Source organism: Salmo salar, chromosome 13 (assembly GCF_965601325.2).
Source record: "Salmo salar chromosome 13, fSalSal1, whole genome shotgun sequence".
Classification (NCBI taxonomy): Eukaryota; Metazoa; Chordata; class Actinopteri; order Salmoniformes; family Salmonidae; genus Salmo; species Salmo salar.
The window spans coordinates 95,406,647-95,429,912 of NC_138303.1; the positions used below are offsets into that span (position 1 = coordinate 95,406,647).

The 23,266-nt window shown below is 45.1% G+C and overlaps 1 pseudogene across 1 annotated transcript; it reads right to left on the reverse strand.

Moving 5' to 3' along the window:
- Positions 1–152: 152 nt before the first annotated feature.
- LOC106568175 (nuclear pore complex protein Nup155-like) lies at positions 153–20,585 on the reverse strand (annotated as a pseudogene). Its single transcript, XR_014380188.1, has 33 exons — positions 19,348–20,585; positions 19,016–19,153; positions 18,592–18,714; positions 18,452–18,523; positions 18,251–18,343; positions 17,788–18,051; positions 17,610–17,683; positions 17,358–17,449; positions 17,009–17,106; positions 16,758–16,925; positions 14,514–14,614; positions 11,450–11,620; positions 11,196–11,306; positions 10,922–11,102; positions 10,672–10,737; positions 10,149–10,278; positions 7,647–7,704; positions 7,451–7,566; positions 7,210–7,316; positions 6,908–7,041; positions 6,451–6,642; positions 6,149–6,287; positions 4,757–4,884; positions 4,474–4,627; positions 4,224–4,328; positions 3,916–4,070; positions 3,508–3,636; positions 3,269–3,382; positions 3,069–3,189; positions 2,637–2,747; positions 2,216–2,352; positions 1,636–1,742; positions 153–1,469 (listed from the first exon to the last, which is right to left on the reverse strand). The product of XR_014380188.1 is annotated as a nuclear pore complex protein Nup155-like (transcript).
- Positions 20,586–23,266: the final 2,681 nt, after the last annotated feature.

Below are 23,266 nucleotides of genomic sequence, written 5' to 3' on the forward strand. Positions count from 1 at the left end.
TGATGTTGGTCCTGCAGTGAAATCACTACAGTTACCATAAATGGATCTCTGAAGATTCACTTGTGCAAAAAGTGTATTTTTTATTATACTGAACAGGTTATCATACTTTAAAAAAAAATAATAATAATAATAACAAAAAACTTTCAACCAAAGAAACTTGACACATTTTAATGATTCAATTTATGTAAAATTGCATGCCTAAGTTGTCAGACTAAAGCTATTTGAACAGCACCCTTATACAAGGCATGGATCAAGGACTTCTGGCATAACCACGAAATCTCAGTTGAGTTCAAGATACATAATCAGACAAACACTCAAATGCTACTTAACTAGTTAGCAAAAAGCAAACAGACTGTTCAAGGTGTCTGGTCATTTAGAAAAAACAAACAAAACATGTAAAAGAAGGGTTTAGTTGTCATTGTTGTTAAACCTTTGGCAGAAGAGAAGGCCTTCCGAGCGTAATATTTGGAGTACAAATATTCCCCTTTGTATTACAGAGAGGTTGATTGTATTTGGGTTTGTCTGTACCAATCAGCTTAAAGTCTTCTTGACATCTAAACTGGGGGGGGAGAAATAAAAAGGGGCTTAAATGAGTGGAGTGATTAAGACAGCGTCCCCAAATCACAATGTCCATGTAACAAACGGAAATTTTTATGACTTAATCCTGGCATGTAGCGGGAAAGACATCAGCATATGGATTTAAGTTCAAACAAAATGACCAAGCCATCTGAGAGCAATCATGTAAGTGCATTTCTCCTCAACATACGTACATTCAATATTTTACCCACATAAGAACAGTAACTCCATGATGTGGATTTAAATGAAGATCCCATCCCTGTAAAGTATTGTGCTCTCATTCAGTGTCTGAACAACAGTTCATGTTGTTTTCCCAACATACATTTTTGTGAGACCAATACAATTCCCTCAGCCACCAATAAGTGGTTGTCCTAACCTCTTAACTTCTAAGTTTATTGTTCACAAAACAAAATTCATACTATACTTATAAACTAAGTTAAAAACAGGATGTAAAACATCTGAAGATAGGGGTGTAGTGAGCTGGTCAATACCCCCCTCTTCATGAGAAATGTGGGGGTGTTAATCCTTTGAGATGTAACTGCAGTCAGAGACCAAACTGTTCTCAATGTCACTCCACTATCAGAAATCAGCCACAACAGAAGATATACAAAGAGAGGAAGGGAATCGTTCAAATCATGTTATTCACAACTGTAAACCTCTATCAATCTTGAGGTCTCTGTATTTAGCACTCCAAAAGTAGTAGTGTCTCAATCTGTCCCTTTAATTGAGGATCCTCCCGTGACCCCTGGAGACCTTAGTGAACTTTCTCCAGCTTGGCCTGCAGGGCCTTGAAGTTGCCGATGGCGAGCTGCAGGGCAGAGTTGGGACTCAGGGACTGCAGCTCCACCAGGTAACCACAGATGTTATCCAGACACACATTAGTGAACCGCCGTCTGAAAGGGACAGAGAGAAATATGAGTAAGACAGTGCATATTAGATACATTTCACAAACAATGACATTCTCATTACTAAGTAAACAGGTTGATATGTTTCCAAATAAGGAGCATTTATAATGGAGACAGGAGAAAAGGTTAACACACTTGGTGGTGGGTTAGTTACCGGTCATATGCTGGTACTTTGCTGGGATCTTCCACGTATCCTGACAGCAGCACATGGATACACTCTACCAGGTGGAGAGGCTTCTTTAGACGCTGCCAACACGGATCCTGGGATACACACAGCCAGAGTTGGAGACATTCAGTATTAAGTGTACAGCGCCATTCCTTATTAATTAATACTCACGTTAAACAGGTGCAAAATCTGAAATTCATAATAACCCTTTATTATTAAGGGTATCTTTATCTATTCATATCAACGGGGGGGGGGGGGGGGGGTAGCACATGAACACGTCATAAGCCCTGATTTTATTTATTTTTTATTACAGGAAATTACCCTCAGCCTCGTGGCAAAATGTGTAGGATAGCAGGAAATTAGCTATGAAATAGCAACAAAAAAAAGAAATCTCTGCCCCAAGGCAACAAAATAATCCAATAAATAAAATAATTGGACGGAGCCGTGCTCGGACCTTGCGGGGTACCCCGCAAAACTGCGCTACGCCACTGTTCTTATCCTATGCCTGCCAGCTGTAATTGCCCTTCAGGGATGAATAAAGTTTATGAAATTGAATTGAGAGATATACCCGTGTCTTGAAGAGTTGGTCGTAGACCTCCAGCAGACGGGGCAGCTGTAAGCCTATCTCCTGCATGGTGAACGTGACGAAGCCCACGTCCCAGTTCAGACGACACACATCCTGTTCCAAAAACTTCACCAGGAATTCTGGATGCACAAGACAGAATAGCGACATTAAACAATGTGCACATGCAACAGATCTCTGTAGTTCAATGGTAGACAAGCTACGACAGGCCACAGCGTTGGTGGACAATTAGGCAAAACACAGATTACACTTCCAGTCCTTACAGAGACACACCTTAGAGACATACTATGCATGTTGACTTCATGAATTGCTAATGTAATTACACTAAGTGGGGATGTTTTACATACAGGAAACTCTGTAGAGAAATCATGGGGTAAATGGATGGAAAGTAGACCTGGGGTTTTACCTAGAGGGAAGTATCTGGGTGTTCCAGCATTGATCTTTCCAAGAGACACCAGTTTGAGACTCAGAGCTCTCATTCTGTCAGCTGGACTCATGGCCACACTGTCACCCAGCTCTGGAAGAAATAGAAAAAGTAATTTTGGGTATTTGGAAATGGAAGCCCTTTATCTACTTCCCCATAGTTAGATCATCCCATGGATACCATTTTTATGGTTTACAGGAACAGCTAGCATTCTGCAATTGCACTAATGCTAGTTAGCAACTTCCTTCAAACGGCACGCATAGACATAAAAATGGTATCCACGATGCCAAAATCCTGAATTGTCCCTTTAAGAAATAGTTCAGAATGCAATAGAAAGTTCTAAAAGACCAAAGCGTCAGAGACAAACGAGTGGGATGACATCAGGTGCTACCATGTGTATTTGTCTGTACACACCTTTCTCCATGACCTCCTGCCACAGAGAGTGCACCAGGATGGGGTCAGAGTGACCCGCACAGTGGATGATGGCCAGCTTGCATTCAGACAACCGGAAGTGATCCGCAAACTCCCCATACAGCTAGATTGGAGGACAAAGGATAGAGTCTTTAAAAAACAATTAGAGTCAAGGATAATGTTAGATATTCATGCACTGTTACCTTGGTGATGTCCATAAGCTCTGAATCCAGTTGTGACACAGCTCCCTGTACAGAGGGATGCTGGGAGTACTGTCTGCTCAGAGTATCCTGGATCTGGACCTGAATACGGACCACCTGGGAGGGATGAAACCATATCAGCTTGAGTTTTAAAAAAAATAATCTAAGCTGGTAAAAGGGTGAAAAATCTAAAAACCTAATAAATTCGTGAATAGTTATTTGAAGTTTAGAGCTCCCCGTACCTCCATCTTAACTCCAGTTGGTGCAGGAACTCCCCTTCAGCTCCCTGGGCAGAGATGCAGGAGGAGCTCTTGGCTGACAGGATGGCCCTGGAGATGTACTCCAGCCTCTGCTTCAGAGAGATCTCAGTACTGAACAAACAGAACCAACACATTTATACTCACATTTAACATTTCTCAGAATCAACAAGAATGAGGACATTTTCATGACTGTTGGAGAGGATAAAAATAAAAGCCATTTAGCCGACACTTATCCAAAGGAGTGTCTACATGTTTTTTTTAATGGGTGTCCCCAGAGGGAATCGATCCGTAGCCTTGTTAGCACCGTGCTCTACCAACTGAGCAACACAGGACCATTGTGTGCAAATGGCCCATCATGTATAAAGACTCGTAGCCTGTTAGGCCTTTTACCTGAGCATGTCCGCAAGCCTGGTCAGGACGCGAGCTGCCTTCCCAAAGCTGCGGCTCTTCTCATAATATCTCCACAGCAGGTCCATGTTCCGCACCTTACTCTGCTCCTGTTTGATCATGTGCATCAAGTGTCCCTCCAGGTAAGGAGAGTTCACCTGGATAGACCACACAGACCGAGTGTGAGGATAATATTAAACCACCAGGCCACACAAGGAAAGATCAGTTAAATGCATACACTTATCCACAGAAAAATTCCAGAACTAGGCATCTCAGGCTGTGACTGCGGGACAATGCCAGAAGGTTCTTACCTCCAGAAGCTTGTCGGTGAGGCCAGCCTGTATAAGCCAGTTGTAGAGGGCTATGTGGAAGAGTTCATCCTGTGACCTCTGGGCCAGACCAATAATCTGCTCAAACTACCAGGGAGAAAGAACATCATGATCAGCTTATTCATGAATTGAGGCCAAAATCTTGGAACTAACACATTCACATAAAAAAATAAAAAGTAAACAAAATCTTGCTATTGCCATTGGGGGCAAGTCTCCTCCCAGCAGCACTCACGTGGGCAGTGGCGTCCTCGTTGCTCAGCATGTTAGGGTCAGAGGTCATGACAGGAGGTCTTGGCTGCTTAGGGACGCTGGGAGACTGAGGTGCAGCTTTACTTTGGTTCACCAGCTCCTGCATGGTGTCTGTGATACACTTATAACATGACAACCTATAGGAGGAGAGGAGGGGGTGGTCAGTCGATGTCAGCACAAAGGAGAAAATAAAGGGCCCGGACATCCCTTAGCAGATATCTATTACCACAGTATTTCATATTCAATGTGAACAGGTAGTAGGTCACCTCTCCTGGAAGGCCAGTGCTCCAGCCTGATCCTCCTCTGGCTCTCCGTTCTTATAGAAGTGAGGTCCCAGGCTCCTTCTTATCCGCTGCAGTCAGGCACAGCTCCAGCACTCCCTCATAGAAACGCACTGAGAGGGAGAGAAACATTGTTAGCATCCATCCACACAGTAAGCATTAAGAGTAATATTTACAGGGTGCAATGTTAAAGGGAAATTTCTAAGTTCCAAATTTATGTTCATCTCCAGCCCAGCACAATGTCAACATATGTGAAAATGGCATATTTCTGTGTTTGTGGGGGGGGAAAAAGTGAGGAAGATAAGTATTTCCAATGACAGGGTGCATCATGTGATTTTATCCAATGGTGTGTAGGCATTGTCTACTAATTGGTTGATGATGTCATTGGAAACACTTATCTTCTATCTTTTTGACTACAAAACATAGAAACACGCCGTTTTCACATGTTTGGGTGGTCCTGGAGATTACGACTATGGAGATGAAAAATCATTACAATTTTCCTTCATCTTATTTTCTTACTGGTCCGTTCATACTGGACCAAAAATCATTTCTACTGGCCCGGACATGGTGTAGTTTCTAAATGCATTGGGGTCATGCAGGGTCTCTATATTGGCATGCTTTCTCTCCATATGCAGCTATTATTGGCTACATTTAGTTATTATATGTATAAAAAAGGCTTTTAGTTATTATATGTATAAAAAGCTGTGTAATATAATTTTGCAATGCAAGTCATTAGTCTATTCTTTAGAATTGCATTAATTTGTTTCTGAAGTGTCATTTCGAGAATATTTTTTTAATAATTAGGACACTGCCCCTTAAAACAACTGTGTTCCAAAAGAGATAAACCTAGCTACAGTAGGCTAGCTGAGACAAATGCTAGATCAAATCAAATGTATTTATATAGCCCTTCTTACATCAGCTGATATCTCAAAGTGCTGTACAGAAACCCAGCCTAAAACCCCGAACAGCAAGCAATGCAGGTGTAGAAGCACAGTGGCTAGGAAAAACTTTCATTTGAAGACTAGCAACAGTAGCATGTTCACTATTGAAGGTTTACTTTTGTAAATACCTTTCCTTAACTAAAATAAATAAGCTGAGCGAGTAGATTGATGGCATCAACTCATGTACGGCTCGAGAAGTTGACTCGTGGGAGCGTGATGGTGCTTGAATGAACAGCCAATCATATTGCTCAAATAGAAATAGCATGACTTTTCCGCATGTAGTCTTCAATAGTAGACTGCAACAGAGCAGGTAAATGTTGAACTGGATCGCAAAAATGCACTGAGAATTTACTGGCCTGATCGGGCCAGTGACTGACGAGATCCACTGGCCCGACATGTTTTTACTGGCTCCGGGCCAGTGTGATGGCAGCCTTACCCTGTCTGTACTGGGAGCAGACCAGTGGCAGGTCTGTGTGATGGCTGATCAGCTGGTAGAGCTGTAGTGACTCTCTCAGTGTTCTCTCCTTATCTGTCCTAGTCTGGATCTGTCTGGAGCCCTGCAGCAACTCATTAGCCTGGGAGGGAGACATTCAGTTCTCAGGTACTGTTATACAGGGAGAAACGAGGGCAGTGGATGCTACCAAAGTCTGCCCACGGACTAAAATCTGATGCAATGTCTGTTGCACATCATCCCTGTCATATAGATAAATAAAACAACTGGGTGTGAGTATACTCTACCTTTGAGCAGATGCTGTCATCACTGCTGTACAGTAGGGGGCAGATGTCTCTGAGGTGGGTGCTTATGGCATCTACAGAGGCAGAGTCTTTGATGAAGATGTTGATAAGGGCTGTGATCAGGGCTCCAGTCAGCTCCAGACCCCGGATCACCACGTCCTTAAAACTCACCCCCTTCATCTGGTCCTGGAACTCCTAGAACGCAAGGCACAGAGGGGTTACAAACAGGATACAAGAGAGACATCTTGACAAAATACTTGGATGATTAAACAATGGGATGAATCAGTCAGTGATTTACAGCACAATGTATTCCTGCACATCCTGAATATCCAGCGCTGGTTTCCCCGGGCACAGATTAAACCTGGTCCTAGATTAAAAATCAATCCCAATGGAGAATGGACTAGGGTTCATCTGTGTCTGGGAAACCAGTCCCCAGTGAAGTCATGGACCTGGAACTTACCTTGGGTAGTTCAGAGACAATGAGGCTGAACTGGTGGTCACACAGCAGCTTCCACAGGGCCAGGGTCTGACAGTAGCGATGCACCAGCTGCTGGATACCCTGCAGGGACATCTTCTCATAGACCTGAGCCTCGGCTGGGGACGGGGAGAGGATAGAAATAAGGATTAGACAGTCAGAGACCACAAAATAATTCAAGAACAGTGTGTTCTTAATAGTGTTATGATTATACTCAGACCCTGCTGTAATTCTGGTTGCTCCTTGATGTGGATGGCAGTTACCTTTAACACCCACACATTACTTACTGTGGTACTTCCTCTGGAGTTCCTGCTGAACTTGCTGAGAACTGGCTCCTCCATCAGGCCGCATGAAACCTAGCAGCCGCTGCTGCAGATTGGCTGGTGAGCTAAAACTGTAGAGCATAAGATGTCATTCAAACCGTATTTATTTCACCCGATGACCATAGAAGTGTAGCTATATTTCCCATAAAGTAGCCAGCCCAGGGCTTGGCCACGGGGAGACGCAGGGCCCAAGGGTCTGTCTTACCTGGCTGCACCCAGAGACGAGGGGCTGAACTGGGAGTTCTTATCCAGGAAATCCTTCAGACCACGGAGCTCCAGAAGAACTGACTCCAGATCAGATGAGCTGGCTGTGCTCGCCAACTGGGAGAGAGAGATTGACCCTCATCATCCTCAAATTAACTTGCAAAGGAGGACTAATTTGCTGTTTATGTAATACTCACAGTCTGATTTCCTTTAATGACGATCTTCTCAACAGCAAGACTCCCGTCCCAGATATTACTGTTAATCAATAATGATAAGTTAACTTAGTCAAGTGACTCAAGCCATGACATAAGTGACACATTAATGTTTCTGAGTCCAGTACAAAAGGTAAAGGGATAGTTCACCCAAATAAAAATGATAATATCAGTAACTTGACTTGTATAGGATTTGTGCCACAAATGCTAATAAACCAAAGCATGGATTGATGTCATACCTTGTCCAAAGACCGCTTACAGGGTAAGGACACCAACATATCATTTTGTAATTTGGGTGAACTATCCCTTTAAACATGCCAGAAAATTGTATTTCCCCAGTATGGAGGTGAGACCTGAGTACCGTACATTGTCCAGGTGAGGTGACTCACCCCAGTATGGAGGTGAGGCCTGAGTACCGTACATTGTCCAGGTGAGGTGACTCACCCCAGTATGGAAGTGAGGCCTGAGTACCGTACATTGTCCAGGTGAGGTGACTCACCCCAGTATGGAAGTGAGGCCTGAGTACCGTACATTGTCCAGGTGAGGTGACTCACCCCAGTATGGAAGTGAGGCCTGAGTACCGTACATTGTCCAGGTGAGGTGACTCACCCCAGTATGGAAGTGAGGCCTGAGTACCGTACATTGTCCAGGTGAGGTGACTCACCCCAGTATGGAAGTGAGGCCTGAGTACCGTACATTGTCCAGGTGAGGTGACTCACCCCAGTATGGAAGTGAGGCCTGAGTACCGTACATTGTCCAGCTGAGGTGACTCACCGCAGTATGGAAGTGAGGCCTGAGTACTGTACAGTACGTTGTCCAGCTGAGGTGACTCACCCCAGTATGGAAGTGAGGCCTGAGTACCGTACATTGTCCAGGTGAGGTGACTCACCCCAGTATGGAAGTGTGGCCTGAGTACCATACATTGTCCAGGTGAGGTGACTCACCCCAGTATGGAAGTGAGGCCTGAGTACCGTACATTGTCCAGCTGAAGTGACTCACCGCAGTATGGAAGTGAGGCCTGAGTACTGTACAGTACGTTGTCCAGCTGAGGTGACTCACTACAGTATGGAGGTGAGACCTGAGTACTGTACAGTACGTTGTCCAGCTGAGGTGACTCACCCCAGGATGGAAGTGAGGCCTGAGTACCGTACATTGTCCAGCTGAGGTGACTCACCCCAGTATGGAAGTGAGGCCTGAGTACCGTACATTGTCCAGGTGAGGTGACTCACCCCAGCATGGAAGTGAGGCCTGAGTACCGTACATTGTCCAGCTGAGGTGACTCACCGCAGTATGGAAGTGAGGCCTGAGTACTGTACAGTACGTTGTCCAGCTGAGGTGACTCACCACAGTATGGAGGTGAGACCTGAGTACTGTACAGTACGTTTTCCAGCTGAGGTGACTCACCCCAGGATGGAAGTGAGGCCTGAGTACCGTACAGTACGTTGTCCAGCTGAGGTGACTCACCGCAGTATGGAAGTGAGGCCTGAGTACCGTACATTGTCCAGGTGAGGTGACTCACCCCAGTATGGAAGTGAGGCCTGAGTACCGTACATTGTCCAGCTGAAGTGACTCACCGCAGTATGGAAGTGAGGCCTGAGTACTGTACAGTACGTTGTCCAGCTGAGGTGACTCACTACAGTATGGAGGTGAGACCTGAGTACTGTACAGTACGTTGTCCAGCTGAGGTGACTCACCCCAGGATGGAAGTGAGGCCTGAGTACCGTACATTGTCCAGCTGAGGTGACTCACCCCAGTATGGAAGTGAGGCCTGAGTACCGTACATTGTCCAGGTGAGGTGACTCACCCCAGCATGGAAGTGAGGCCTGAGTACCGTACATTGTCCAGCTGAGGTGACTCACCGCAGTATGGAAGTGAGGCCTGAGTACTGTACAGTACGTTGTCCAGCTGAGGTGACTCACCACAGTATGGAGGTGAGACCTGAGTACTGTACAGTACGTTTTCCAGCTGAGGTGACTCACCCCAGGATGGAAGTGAGGCCTGAGTACCGTACAGTACGTTGTCCAGCTGAGGTGACTCACCGCAGTATGGAAGTGAGGCCTGAGTACCGTACATTGTCCAGGTGAGGTGACTCACCCCAGTATGGAAGTGAGGCCTGAGTACCGTATTGTCCAGCTGAGGTGACTCACCCCAGTATGGAAGTGAGGCCTGAGTACCGTACATTGTCCAGGTGAGGTGACTCACCCCAGTATGGAGGTGAGACCTGAGTACTGTACAGTACATTGTCCAGGTGAGGTGACTCACCCCAGTATGGAACTGAGGCCTGAGTACCGTACATTGTCCAGGTGAGGTGACTCACCCCAGTATGGAAGTGAGGCCTGAGTACCGTACATTGTCCAGGTGAGGTGACTCACCCCAGTATGGAGGTGAGACCTGAGTACTGTACAGTACATTGTCCAGGTGAGGTGACTCACCCCAGTATGGAAGTGAGGCCTGAGTACCGTACATTGTCCAGGTGAGGTGACTCACCCCAGTATGCGTGTGAAGTAGACACTGATGCCGTTGTGCTTCCCTGAGAAGACCACCTCTGGCCCAGAGGACAAGCCAGCGATGGGCATGGCTGGTACATAGGGCGTAGACACACTCTGGGGCATCATACCTGAGATATTGTTGTCAATGGCCCCACACACACACACACACACACACACACACACACACACACACACACACACACACACACACACACACACACACACACACACACACACACACACACACACACACACACACACACACACACACACACACACACACACACACACACACACACACACACACACAAAACACTCAAATGTTTAAGTAATTCACTCAATGTTGCCAATATTCAGTGGGTGAATGTGTCAGTGGAGGCTGCTGAGGGGAGGAATAATGCTTGGAATAGAGTCAATGGAATGGTATCAAACACAATAAATGTGGTTTCCAAGTGGTTGATACCATTCCATTGACTGCAAGGCACTCGGCAATCATATGGAGGGAAATGAGGGTAGTGTACCTGGAGCCGGTGTAGCTAGGAAACTAGGGTTAGGAATGGGGCTGCTACCAACAGACATATGGGATCCTATAAGAACAACAGGCAGGGAGTCAGACAAGTGATGCAGACAGACAACTTCTCATTCAAATCTGTACAACTTACACAAGGGATTTCCACTACGACATTATTGCCATTTGTTTTAACATGCCAATGGGAATTCATATAATGCTAAAGTGCTACAAGCAGAAATCCTTCCTCAGATGCCCCTCACCTGGTACAGGAGAGCCGAACAGCGCTCCAACACTGCTAGGAGCAGAATGAGCCGAGTGGAACCTCATCTGAGCCTCTCCTCCATACCTAAAGAAGGCTCTGGTGGCCCACTGTGACACCTCTCTGTCGCAGGCAGCACTGGAACAGGACAGAATCAGAGCAGTGGCACACGCCTGCTCCTCCTGAGGAGAGGATTCGATCAATAAACAGAGAAATAAAGACAGTGTGTGTAGGGGTACTTGTACTAACAAGACATTGAGTAATGAGATTCATACCCTGTGCAGTTTGAAGAAGCGTTCGACTTCTTCACTCTCTCCACCAGTACCGCTCACCAGTAGGCGGCGCAGCTGGTCCACCGGCCGCAACTTGTGGAAGATGTGACTTCCCTGGAAGACCATGATTAACAACAAGTTTATAGATTTTTGCCTTTGTTCACAAAATTACAGACAGGACTGAACAAGTTTCATCGACTGTGAATTTACAATGCCATTCACATGGTACAAACTAAGCTGTAAAATCTTGACTGTACCTTGGCAGAGAGAAGGACAAACTTCTGTGGAGGGACATTGTGTTGCTGCACCACGACAGGAGTGTCAGTGAGGGGAACCTGATCCTTATTCAGGGGGGTAGAGATTTTAGGTGCTTTCTCCTCCTCGATGGCACATAGCGCCCAGGAGTGGCCATCTACATTGGACATCATCTGAAATTAAATACACCGACAATATGCGCTACAATATTTTTTTTTAAGTCAAAATGCAAAAAATTATCAAAATCATAGCATATGTGTTGCAAATAGGGTTCAGAGGTGGAAACTTTCCGTGGGAATATATGGGAATTAACGGAAATATATGCAAATTAATACCATTTAAAACGTAGATTTTTGCATTGGATATATTTACCATATGGAGACAGAAACAAACTTTTACCTTACCATAAGTAGACATGATTTAATCACTTGCAATTCTTCCAATAGAAATAAACAATTTAGTTATGAATTTAACTTTAATTAAATGAGTTGACTCTTCACATGGGATGATTTCACTGAACAACAAAAGGGAATATCGAATGATCCACGCATCTCCCAAAAATGTTTTCAACATACATCTGTAAAATGATAGTCTAGAAAATAAATCTTTGGTTGTCTTCTCAATGTCCACCTCTTGAACATCAGACTCTGAAGCCTCATCGTCACTTTCCAACCTTGTTGAGGATGGCTCGTTGGCAGGCTCAAAAAGCCATGTCGGCAGACTGTGGTATGGCCATTTCTTGGAGAGACTCCTTCCCCTCCAGGAGACTGTCAAACATGATGACAACACCACACCAACGGGTGTTGCTGGGCAGATTCAATGTGGTGCTCTTATTCTTCACTTTGCTTAGTGAGGTAGATTTCTCCTATAACTTGATGACCCTTCACATACCTAACCATTTCCTTGGCTCTCTTGTAGAGTGTATCCATTGTTTTCAGTGCCATGATGTCCTTGAGGAGCAGATTCAATGCATGAGCAGCACAGCCAATGGGTGTGATGTGAGGGTAGGAGCCCTCCACTTTAGACCAAGCAGCCTTCATGTTCACAGCATTGTCTGTCACCAGTGCAAATACCTTCTGTGATCAAAGGTCATTGATGACGGCCTTCAGCTCATCTGCAATGTAGAGACGTTGTGTCTGTTGTCCATTGTGTCTGTGCTCTTGTAGAATACTGGTTGAGGGGTGGAGATGTAGTTAATTATTCCTTGCCCACAAACATTTGACCACCCATCAGAGCTGATTGCAATACAGTCCGCTTTCTCTATGATTTGCTTGACCTTCACTTGAACTTTGCATCCAGCAAATGAGTAGATAAAGCATGTCTGGTAAGAGGGGTTATGCTCGGCGAAGAACGTTCAGAAATCTCTTCCAATACACATTGCCTGTGAGCATCAGAGGTGAACCAGTTGCATACACAGCTCGAGCAAGACATTCATCAGCATCTCTGACTACGTTCCTCCATTGAGTCAACAAACTTCTGATACCAGGAGGACCATGAGCTGTTGCTATCAATAAGGTGTCTGATTCATCATTTTCACCTCGAATAGAAGTAGTGGGACTTTTGTCAGGTTGCTCGTTGTGAGTGCTGAGGGAACGTTATGCACTTGGCCAGATCATTCTGCATCTTTGTTGCATTCTTCACATATGATTTGGCACAGTATTTGCAAATGTACACAGCTTTTCCTCCTACATTAGCTGCAGTGAAATGTCTCCACACATCAGATAGTGCTCGTAGCACTTTCCTGTAAAGATTAGAATTTTTTTTGTAAAAAGATAAATAAATACAATTCCATGTACAGATAAATAGTTAAGCAGTTAGATTAAACAACTCCTTGGTAAGATAAATGTTTTAAAATGAAACATGCATACTAACATCCCTCAGTTAGCAGACTCAAGCAAGCTAAAACCCACATGGTAGCGAAACCTAACTAGCAGAAATTGTTGATAAGTTAGACTTTGCTGTAGGCTACTATTTACTAGTTAACAAAAATCATGTCATATAAAATATATTCACCCCACCCAGTATTGTAATCAAAACTTACCAGAAAGCATGCAGTCCTTGGCTCAGACAGTGTAGTAGTGTGGGCTCAATAGCATCTCATTAGTGCGCAAGATCTTGAGAATCAGCTGTACATGTGATGGAAGACTGCACTGTGCATGCAGAGGGTTGCAATTCCATTGAATTGGGGATAGTTTAACCAAAATATGCCACAAGACCTAGAATTGCCTTATGCGTATCCCACAAAAAAGGTTCACTGTTATAAGCTGACTTTTTTGATTAATTTAAGTAAAATTCCCGGGCTTAACTTCCCATGGAAATTTACCGGAAAGTTTACGAACCTTTGCAACCCTAATCGCAAAGTAAACTCGGTTTTGACAGGACATCAAAGTGTGTGTGGATCTGGTGTAATACTTCTTACTATGACCCTAACATGCTGACCAGACCGAACACGTCGCGTGCGAGAGCGTCGCAAAATACATTTTGAAATCCATGTTATTCAATTATTGCACCCACACTGCTCGCGCGCGTCTGCAAGGGCTAAAATAGAACTCCTTTCTATTTCTGACGCAGATCGCGCTGAAAGTCCTGCCTCTCCCATCTCCTCATTGGTTTATAGAAGCAGGTACCCACGTGCCATCTCCTCATTGGCTATACCCACATGGGTGATTGAAAGACGGAACTGTTTTGCCGGACGTCGTGGTAATACTATGAATGTTTAGATGCCAATCAACATATAAGTTCAAAGATGAAAAAGCTTGGAAGGAGGAGAAATGATTCGGTTGGCCGTTTTATGTGTGGATTAATTGTCGGAGTAGAGGACCTTGTGCATTTCAGGTAAAATAACAACTCAATGTTTATATCCCAGGACAAATTAGCTAGCAACAGCAAGCTAGCTAAATAGGACTAATTAGCAAGCTAACTAGCTAAATTGCCATACATGTTTAAAGCTTTTCGACCTGTCCCCAAATTAATGTCATTGGTTCAGAGTTTGTTTTGATATTTTAACCTGCGTGTCGTGATCACGTTTGGTGTAGGTTTGGGTTCCGTGTAACTGTCAGTTCCCACCTGTGCCTCCATCAGGGGTTTCTTAAAGGGGAAGGAGTCGTGGTTGATACACCACAGGATGTCACTGTCCTCAGTCTCAGAAGCTGCCATCAGGAGAACTCCTGTAGGGATCAACACCAGAGAGACACAAGTAAACCTTTAAAAAGGGGCAATCCGCTATTGAATCACTAACAAAGCAGCCACCCTGTCTCCGTTTTGGTAAAATTCTGAGGGATGGGCTTGGAGAAATGTATAGACAGAGCTAAGGATGCAAGGACTGACCATCCATAATATTACAATTATAGTTTTACGCATGTTTTGAGGCTACACAGTGTTTGTTAACAAACAGCGGAGAAAAACAACCTTATATATTTTGGGTTCTGATGGGGTACAACAGTTGAACTAAGTTCATGGGGCATTTATACAGTGCATTCGGAAAGTATTCAGATCCCTTTACTTTATCCACATTTTGTTATGTTACAGCCTTATTCTAAAACTGATTAAAATGGCCCCCCCTCAATCTACACACAATACACCATAATGACAAAGCAAAAACAGGTTTAGACATTCTTGGAAACATATTAAAAATTTAAAAAAAGTACTCAAACCCTTTACTCAGTACTTTGTTGAAGCACCTTTGGCAGTGCTTACAGCCTCGAGTCCTCTTGGGTATGACACTACAACTGTGGCACACCTGTATTTGGGGAGTTTCTCCCATTCTTCTCTGAGGATCCTCTCGAGCTCTGTCAGGTTGGATGGGGAGCATCGCTGCACAGCTATTTTCAGGTCACTCCAGAGATGTTCGATTGGATTCAAGTCTGGGCTCAGGCTGGGCCACTCAAGGACATTGGGAGATTTGTCCAGAAGCCACTCCTGCATTGTCTTGGCTGTGTACTCGGGCTCATTATCCTGTTGGAAGGTGAACCGTCGCCCCAGTCTGAGGTACTAAGCGCTCTGGAGCAGGTTTTCATCAAGGATCTCTCTGTTCATCTTTCCCTCGATCCTGACTAGTCTCCCAGTCCCTGCCGCTGAAAAACACCCCCACAGCATGATGCTGCCACCACCATGCTTGGGATGGTGCTAGGTTTCCTCCAGACATAATGCTTGGCATTCAGGCCATAGAGTTCAATCTTGGTTTCATCAGACCAGAAAATCTTGTTTCTCATGGTCTGAGTCCTTTAGGTGCCTCTTGGCAAACTCCAAGCGGGCTGTCGATCCTTTTACTGAGAAGTGGCTTCCGTCTGGCCACTACCATAAAGGCCTGATTGGTGGAGTGCTGCAGAGATGAGAGAACCTTCCAGAAGCACAACCATCTCTACAGAGGAACTCCAGAGCTCTGTCAGAGTGATCATCGGGTTCTTGGTCACCTCTATGACCAAGGCCCTTCACCCCCAATTTGGCCGGGCAGCCAGCTCAAGGAAGAGTATTGGTGGTTCCAAACAGCTTCCATTTAAGAATGATGGCGGCTACCGTGTTTTGGTACACTTCCCCAGACCTGTGCTTTGACACAATCCTGTTGTGTCGGAGCTCTACAGACAATTCCTTCGACTTCATTGCTTGGTTTTTGCTCTGACATGCATTGTCAATTGTGGGATCTTATATAGACAGGTGGTGCCTTTCCAAATCATGTCCAATCAATTGAATTTACCACAGGTGGACTCCAATCAAGTTGTAGAAACATCAAGGATGATCAATGGAAACAGGATGCACCTGAGCTCAATTTCGAGTCTCATAGCTAAGGGTCTGAATACTTTTGTAAATAAGGTATGTTTTTTATTTTAAATACATTGGCAAAATAAAACCTTTTCGTGTTGTCATTATGGGGTATTTTGTGTAGATTTATGAGATTAAAAATAATATTTTTTAGAATAAGGCTGTAACTTAACAAAATGTGGAAAAAGTCAAGGTGTCTGAATACATTCCGAATCCACTGTAGGTTATATTTTTCAAAAATCAAATGGGTATATTATACATTTAAGTTAAAAAAAATTACATAGCAACTGCAGATTGACCCTTTAACTAGGGCGATGCTCGAGAACCAATTATAAACGGATAGCATTGGAGGCTCGTGGGAGGAGCTATAGGAGGATGGGCTCATTGTAAATGGCTGGAATGGAATTAATAGAACTGATTGAAACGTGTGGTTTCCATATGTTTGATACCATTCCATTTATTCCATTCCAGCCATTACAATGAACCTGTCCTCCTATAGCTCCTCCCACCAGCCTCCACTGCAGGATAGCATACAGACTTCAGTGGCTTTACCTTTGATGTACAGAGCCTTGTGGACCTTAGCAGGTTTCTGCAGGGTGGAGGAGGCAGAGAAGCCTGGAGTCAGGCGGACATGGACCAGAGCTAGCAGACTAGGGCGTGCCGCTGGGTGCTTGGCATGCGGTGGGGCAAAGGGAGTAGTGCTGAAGTAGAGACGCACTCCTAGAAGCACAGATAGAGAGCTAGAGTAAGGTCTTTGTTTTCATTACAGGATAAGTGTCTACAATGTCAGTCCGTCTCCTTACCTGTGTGAGTGACAGCCAGCAGGTGGCAGTCGGAGGACTCAAATCTGTCTATCACAGAGATCTATATGATGGGTTTAAACACAGAGCGATCAATGGTCCTATAGAGAGATATAAAATAACAAATAGATTCATTTGACCTGTTCTTAAGCAGTGATAACGTTTGACATGGGAGTTTTGCCTAGCCACCGTCCTTCTACATCTGCATTGCTTGCCGTTTGGGGTTTTAGGCTGGGTTTCTGTATAGCACTTTGACATTGGCTGATGTAAAAAGGGCTTGAAGTACATTTTATTGATTGACCATTCACTAGCCCTCTGGATATTATCCAGAGGTGAGGAGTTGCAGACCGACCTGGCAATGTTTCCTGCTGCAGCCGCGATGGAGCTCTGTGACATGGCCGCCACACGGCTCAGACCCTGCCCATCTGCACCCAGGTCATACACCTGGAACACGCAGCAGCTTTAAACTCAAGGTCCTATTCAGAAGAACCTTTTCAAATGTCTGACAAAGTTCTAACCAATGCAATGTCATTCTGCAAATACACATATGGATATTTACTACAGTGCTACCATTCAAATTGTTAAACTCTTATGGGTTATATACCTGTAGAACCCCCTTCTCTGAGCGGGTGAAGAGAGTGTTACGGGAGTTGTCAATGGCAATCTGCACTACCGGGTCTGTGGAGCACAAAGATAGAAATGTGATGTGAAATTTAATTTAAGAACTAGAGCGTAACACAAGAACATTCCAACTCCACAAGGAGCCTGAAAACTATCCTTACCATCCTCAGAGAAGGAGAACTGGAGCAGAGAGGGGACGAGGAAGGACAGGCTGCTTTTGGAGTGGTTAATTTTCCTGCAGCGTTGGCTGAACCAGCCTGCCTCGGCCTGGTAGGCTACCTCATATAGGCAGCCATCTTTCCCTGCCAGGAAGATGCGTCCCAGATCAGTGGAGGTGATGGCCAGGTGGTAGGTGTTGTCTGTGGGGATGGAGTACAGCGGGTCTGGGAGCAACTGTATCCCTCCAGACATGCTGTCATTCAACACTGACAGAGGGAGAGGAAAGAGATTAGATGAGACATTTCTGAAGTAGCCCATGGTGGGTCAATACTAATACCAACAACACAACCATGTCAATATAAACCAAATCAACCAATTTCATAACTGTTGCTGAATTGATGACACCAGGGGTATTGTATTGTGTCTAGTGTGTGTGGTTCAGGTATAAGGGTCATCATTACTCACCTGCCTGAGCTTTAGGGAAGCTGAGCCCCAGGATCACCACATCCACAGGAGTGGCTAAGACCAACAGGAAGTGGATGTGTGGCTGGAAAATCCCTGCAGGAAAATATTTATCCTGTGGGTTAAGTTAAGCCAAACACCTACAAAGCTGTTGTGACTTTGAATACAGGAAACACAGCTCAGGTAAGAGTTCTGCAATTTGACCTGCTTTAGGTTTGACCAGCCCCACGGACAGGATGGTTTCACTGAGGCCGTCAAAATATGCAACATCCCCCCCTGTAGCACAGACAAGAGACAGAGAGAGTGAAAATGGGTCCATGTTTTCTGCTACTGCATAAAGTGACTTTATTTAAGAGTGCTTGGTACTCACCCATCCTCATAATTCCACATGAAGATATCGTTGTCAATGGTGAGCCACGCCCGACAGATTTCAGGAAAAACTCCCATCATACAATTGCACTGCATATCTGTTAGGGGGAGGTTAAGGGCTAGGCAACTTTTCTGAAGTGGTAGGTAGTTTTACATAGACAGTTCATATAACCCTCCACCGGCACTTCTGAGTTCAACTGGTGAGACCTAGGGAGAATCTCAATTGCATACTCATCGCGTCCTCGCCCCATTCTCAAAACCCATTAGAGAAGTTCAGAGGATAGGAACCTCTGGCTTTCTAGTCCAATAGGTTTTGAGGAGGAGAGAGGACGCAAGGAGTATGCAATTGAGATCTTTCCCTAGACACAGCTCCCTCTGTGTATTCTCTGAAAAGGATACGGCTGAATTGCTCCACCAGCTCAGGTGGTAGGGGAACCCTGCGGACTGCACTGAGCTCAGGGAGGTTTGGCACACTGAGCAGCCCAGGTTCCTGAAGAGGGTAGTCCATGTCTAACCCCCCAGACAAAGATGGCATGTCTGCAACACAAAGGGGGAGAGAAAAAATAAAATCACCTTAGCACAATTTGGAAAGTGATGTAAGCGCCGAAACGTAGCTAGAGTCTCCCTAGACACAGTAAGGCTACAGCCAAGTATTATGGCTAGAATGACCTGTGAGAAATCGATTTGACAAACGTGGACAACATACAAACTTGCACCATTGATCACTTGACCATTGATCACCATTGATCACTTAAGAAGCTCTGAGAGGTCAGGGAAGCAGCGGTCTTCCTGAAGGTGTCGGTCTATGATCCGACCAGAGCTCTCCAGCGCGTCGGCAAGGGCAGCAGCAGGACTGCTGGGTCCTAAGGCGGACGGCATCTGACACTGAGCGACTGATGAGATTCACCTGAGAAGATGGAAAGAATATTTCAAATCAAATGTCACATACGCCGAATACAAACAGGTGTAGACCTTAGTGAAATGCATACTTACAAGCCCTTAATCAGTTAAGAAAATATATATATAAAAAATAGAAAGAACAAATAATTAAAGAGCAGCAGTAAATAATAATTGTGGGGCTATATGCAGGGGGTACAGGTACAGAGTCAATGTGTGGGGGCACCGGTGTCGAGGTAATGCATACATACAGGTAGAGTGATTCAAGTGAATATGCATCGACAATAACAGAGTAGCAGCAGCAGCGTGGAGAGGGGGGGGGGCAACGCAAATAATCTGGGTAGCCATTTCATTAGATGTTCAGGAGTCTTATAGTTTGGGGGTAGATGCTGTTTAGAAGCCTCTTGGACCTAGACTTGGCGCTCCGGTACTGCTTGCCGTGCGGTAGCAGAGAGAACAGTCTGACTTGGGTGACTGGAGTCTGACAATTTTTAGGGTCTTCCTCTGACACCGCCTGGTATAGAGGTCCTGTATTGGGCCGTACGCACTACTTTCTGTAGTGCATTGCGGTCGGAGGCAGCAAGGTTGCCATACCAGGCAGTGATGCAACCCGACAGGATGCTCGATGGTGCAGCTGTAGAACCTTTTGAGGATCTAAGGACCCATGCCAAATCTTTTCAGTTTCCTGCGGGGGAATAGGTTTTGTCGTGCCCTCTTCACGACTGTCTTGGTGTGCTTGGACCATTTTGTTGGTGATGTGGACACCAAGGAACTTGAAGCTCTCAACCTGCTCCACTACAGCCCCGCCGATGAGAAGGAGGGGCGTGCTCGGTCCTCCTTTTCCAGTAGTCCACAATCATCTTTGTTTTGATCACGTTGAGGGAGAGGTTGTTATCCTGGCACCACACAGTCAGGTCTCTGACCGCCTCCCTATAGGCTGTCTCGTCATTGTCGGTGATCAGGCCTTCCACGGTGTTGGAGTCGTGCCTGGCCGTGCAGTCATGAGTGAACAGGGAATACAGGAGGGGACTGAGCACGCACCCCTGTTGAGGATCAGCGTGGCAGATGTTGTTACCTACCCTTACCACCTGGGGGCAGCCTGTCAGGAAGTCCAGGATCCAGTTGCAGAGGGAGGCATTTAGTCCCATGGTCCTTAGCTTAGTGATTCGATTTGAGGGCACTATGGTGTTGAACGCTGAGCTGTAGTCAATGAATAGCATTCTCACATACGTGTTCCTTTTGTCCAGGTGTGAAAGGGCAGTGTGGAGTGCAATAGAGATTGCATCATCTGTGGATCTGTTGGTGCGTGCGGTATGCAAATTGGAGTAGCTCTAGGGTTTCTGGGATAATGGTGTTGATGTGAGCCATGACTAGCCTTTCAAAACACTTCATGGCTAAAGATGTGAGTGCTACGGGTAGGTAGCAGTCATTTAGGCAGGTTACCTTAGTGTTTAGGCACAGGGACTATGTTGGTATTACAGACTCAGACAGGAAGAGGTTGAAAATGTCAGTGAAGACACTTGCCAGTTGGTCAGCGAAAGCTCAGAGTACACGTCCTGGTAATCTGTCTGGCCCTGCGGCCTTGTGAATGTTGACCTGTTTAAAGGTCTTACTCACATCGGCTGTGGCGAGCGTGATCACTGTCTTCCGGAACAGCTGGTGCTCTCATGCATGTTTCAGTGTTACTTGCCTCGAAGCGAGCATAGAAGTGATTTTGCTCGTCTTTTAGGCTCGTGTCACTGGGCAGCTCTCGGCTGTGCTTCCCTTTGTAGTCTAATAGTTTGCAAGCCCTGCCACATCCGACGAGCGTCGGCGCCAGTGTAGTACGATTCAATCTTAGTCCTGTACTGACGCTTTGCCTGTTTGATGGTTCGTTGCAGGGCATAGCGAGATTTCTTATAAGCTTCCGGGTTACAGCTCCTTGAAAGCACAGCTCTACCCTTTAGCTCTGTGAAAATGTTGCCTGGAATCCATGGCTTCTGGTTGGGGTATGTACATACAGTCACTGTGTGGACGACGTCATCGATGCACTTATTGATGAAGCCAGTGACTGATGTGGTGTACTCCTCAATGCCACCAGAAGAATCCCAGAACATATTCCAGTCTGTGTTGCAAAACAGTCCTGTAGTTTAGCATCTGCTTCATCTGGCCACTTTTTTAGACTGAGTCACTGATGCTTCCTGCTTTAATTTTTGATTGTAATCAGGAGGAGAATTATGGTCAGATTTGCCAAATGGAGGGCGAGCTTTGAATGCGTCTCTGTGTGTGGAGTAAAGGTGGCCTAGTTTCTTTCCCCTCTATCAGCATGTTAAATGTGCAACCAATTAGGTAACTGATTTAAGTTTCCCTGCATTAAAGTCCACGGCCACTAGGAGCGCCGCCTCTGGATGAGTGTTTTCCTGTTTGCTTATGGCAGTATACAGCTCATTGAGTGCGATTTTAGTGTGGTGGTATGTAGACAGCTACAAAAAAATACAGATGAAAACTCTAGGTAGACAGTGGGGTCTAGAGCTTATCATGAGATACTCTACCTCAGGCGAGCAGAACCTCGAGACTTCCTTAGATATCGTGCACCAGCTATTGTTTACAAATATGTATAGGCCCTTGCCCCGTGTCTTACCAGAGGCTGCTGTTCCATCCTGCCGATAGTGTATAACCCACCAGCTGTATGTTATTAATGTAGTCGTTCAGCCACAACTCTGTGAAACATTAGATATTACAGTTAATGTCCTGTTGGTAGGATATACGTGTTTTCAGTTCATCCCATTTATTTTCCAGTGATTGAACATTAGCCAACAGTACTGATGGCAAAGGCAGATTAGCCACTCGTCACCTGATCCTCACAAGGAACCCCAATCTCTTTCTCCAGCGAATGACGGGGATGAGGGTCTGTTGAGATGTTTGGAGTATATCCTTCCCGTCCGACTCAAAGATTCTTCATCCATTTCGAGGTGAGTAATCACTGTTCTGATGTCCAGAAGCTCTTTTCGGTCATATGAGACAGTAGCAGCAACATCATGTACAAAATAAGTTAAACAATACAGAATTAAAAAAATAAAATAGCACGGTTGGTTAAGAGCCAATAAAACAGAAGCCATCCCCTCTGGCGCCATCATACATACTGTGACACCATGGTACCTGTGGCTAAAATCCAACCACATTTTTATTTCATAAATGGCATCCACAGCATAGTCATAAGCAAGCCACTGTGTTCTTGGGAACCTTCAATGCTGCAGAAATTTGTTGGTACCCTTCCCCAGATCTGTGCCTCAACAGACAATTCCATCAACCTCATGGCTTAGTTTTTGCTCAGACATGCACTGTCAACTGTGGGACCAAATATTAGACAGGTGTGCCTTTCCAAATCATGTCCAATCAATTGAAATTACCACAGGTGGAGTCCAATCAAGTTGTAGAAACATCAAGGATGATTAATGGAAACAGGATGCCCCTAAGCTCAATTTCAAGACTCATAGCAAAGGGTCTGAATACTTACGTAAATAAGGCATCCATTTTTTTTAAATAAATTTGCAAAAGTTTCTAAAGACCTGTTTTTGCTTTGTTATTATGGGGTATTGTGCGTAGATTGATGAGCGAAAACATTTAATACATTTTTGAATAAGGCTGTAATGTAACAAAATGTAGAAGTCTTATACTTTCCGAATGCACTGTATATGACAGCTGAAAGACAGTAGGGACCATAGAATTAGAATGGACATTATAAAAAGGTCAGCCATTTTGGTAAGGGAGTAG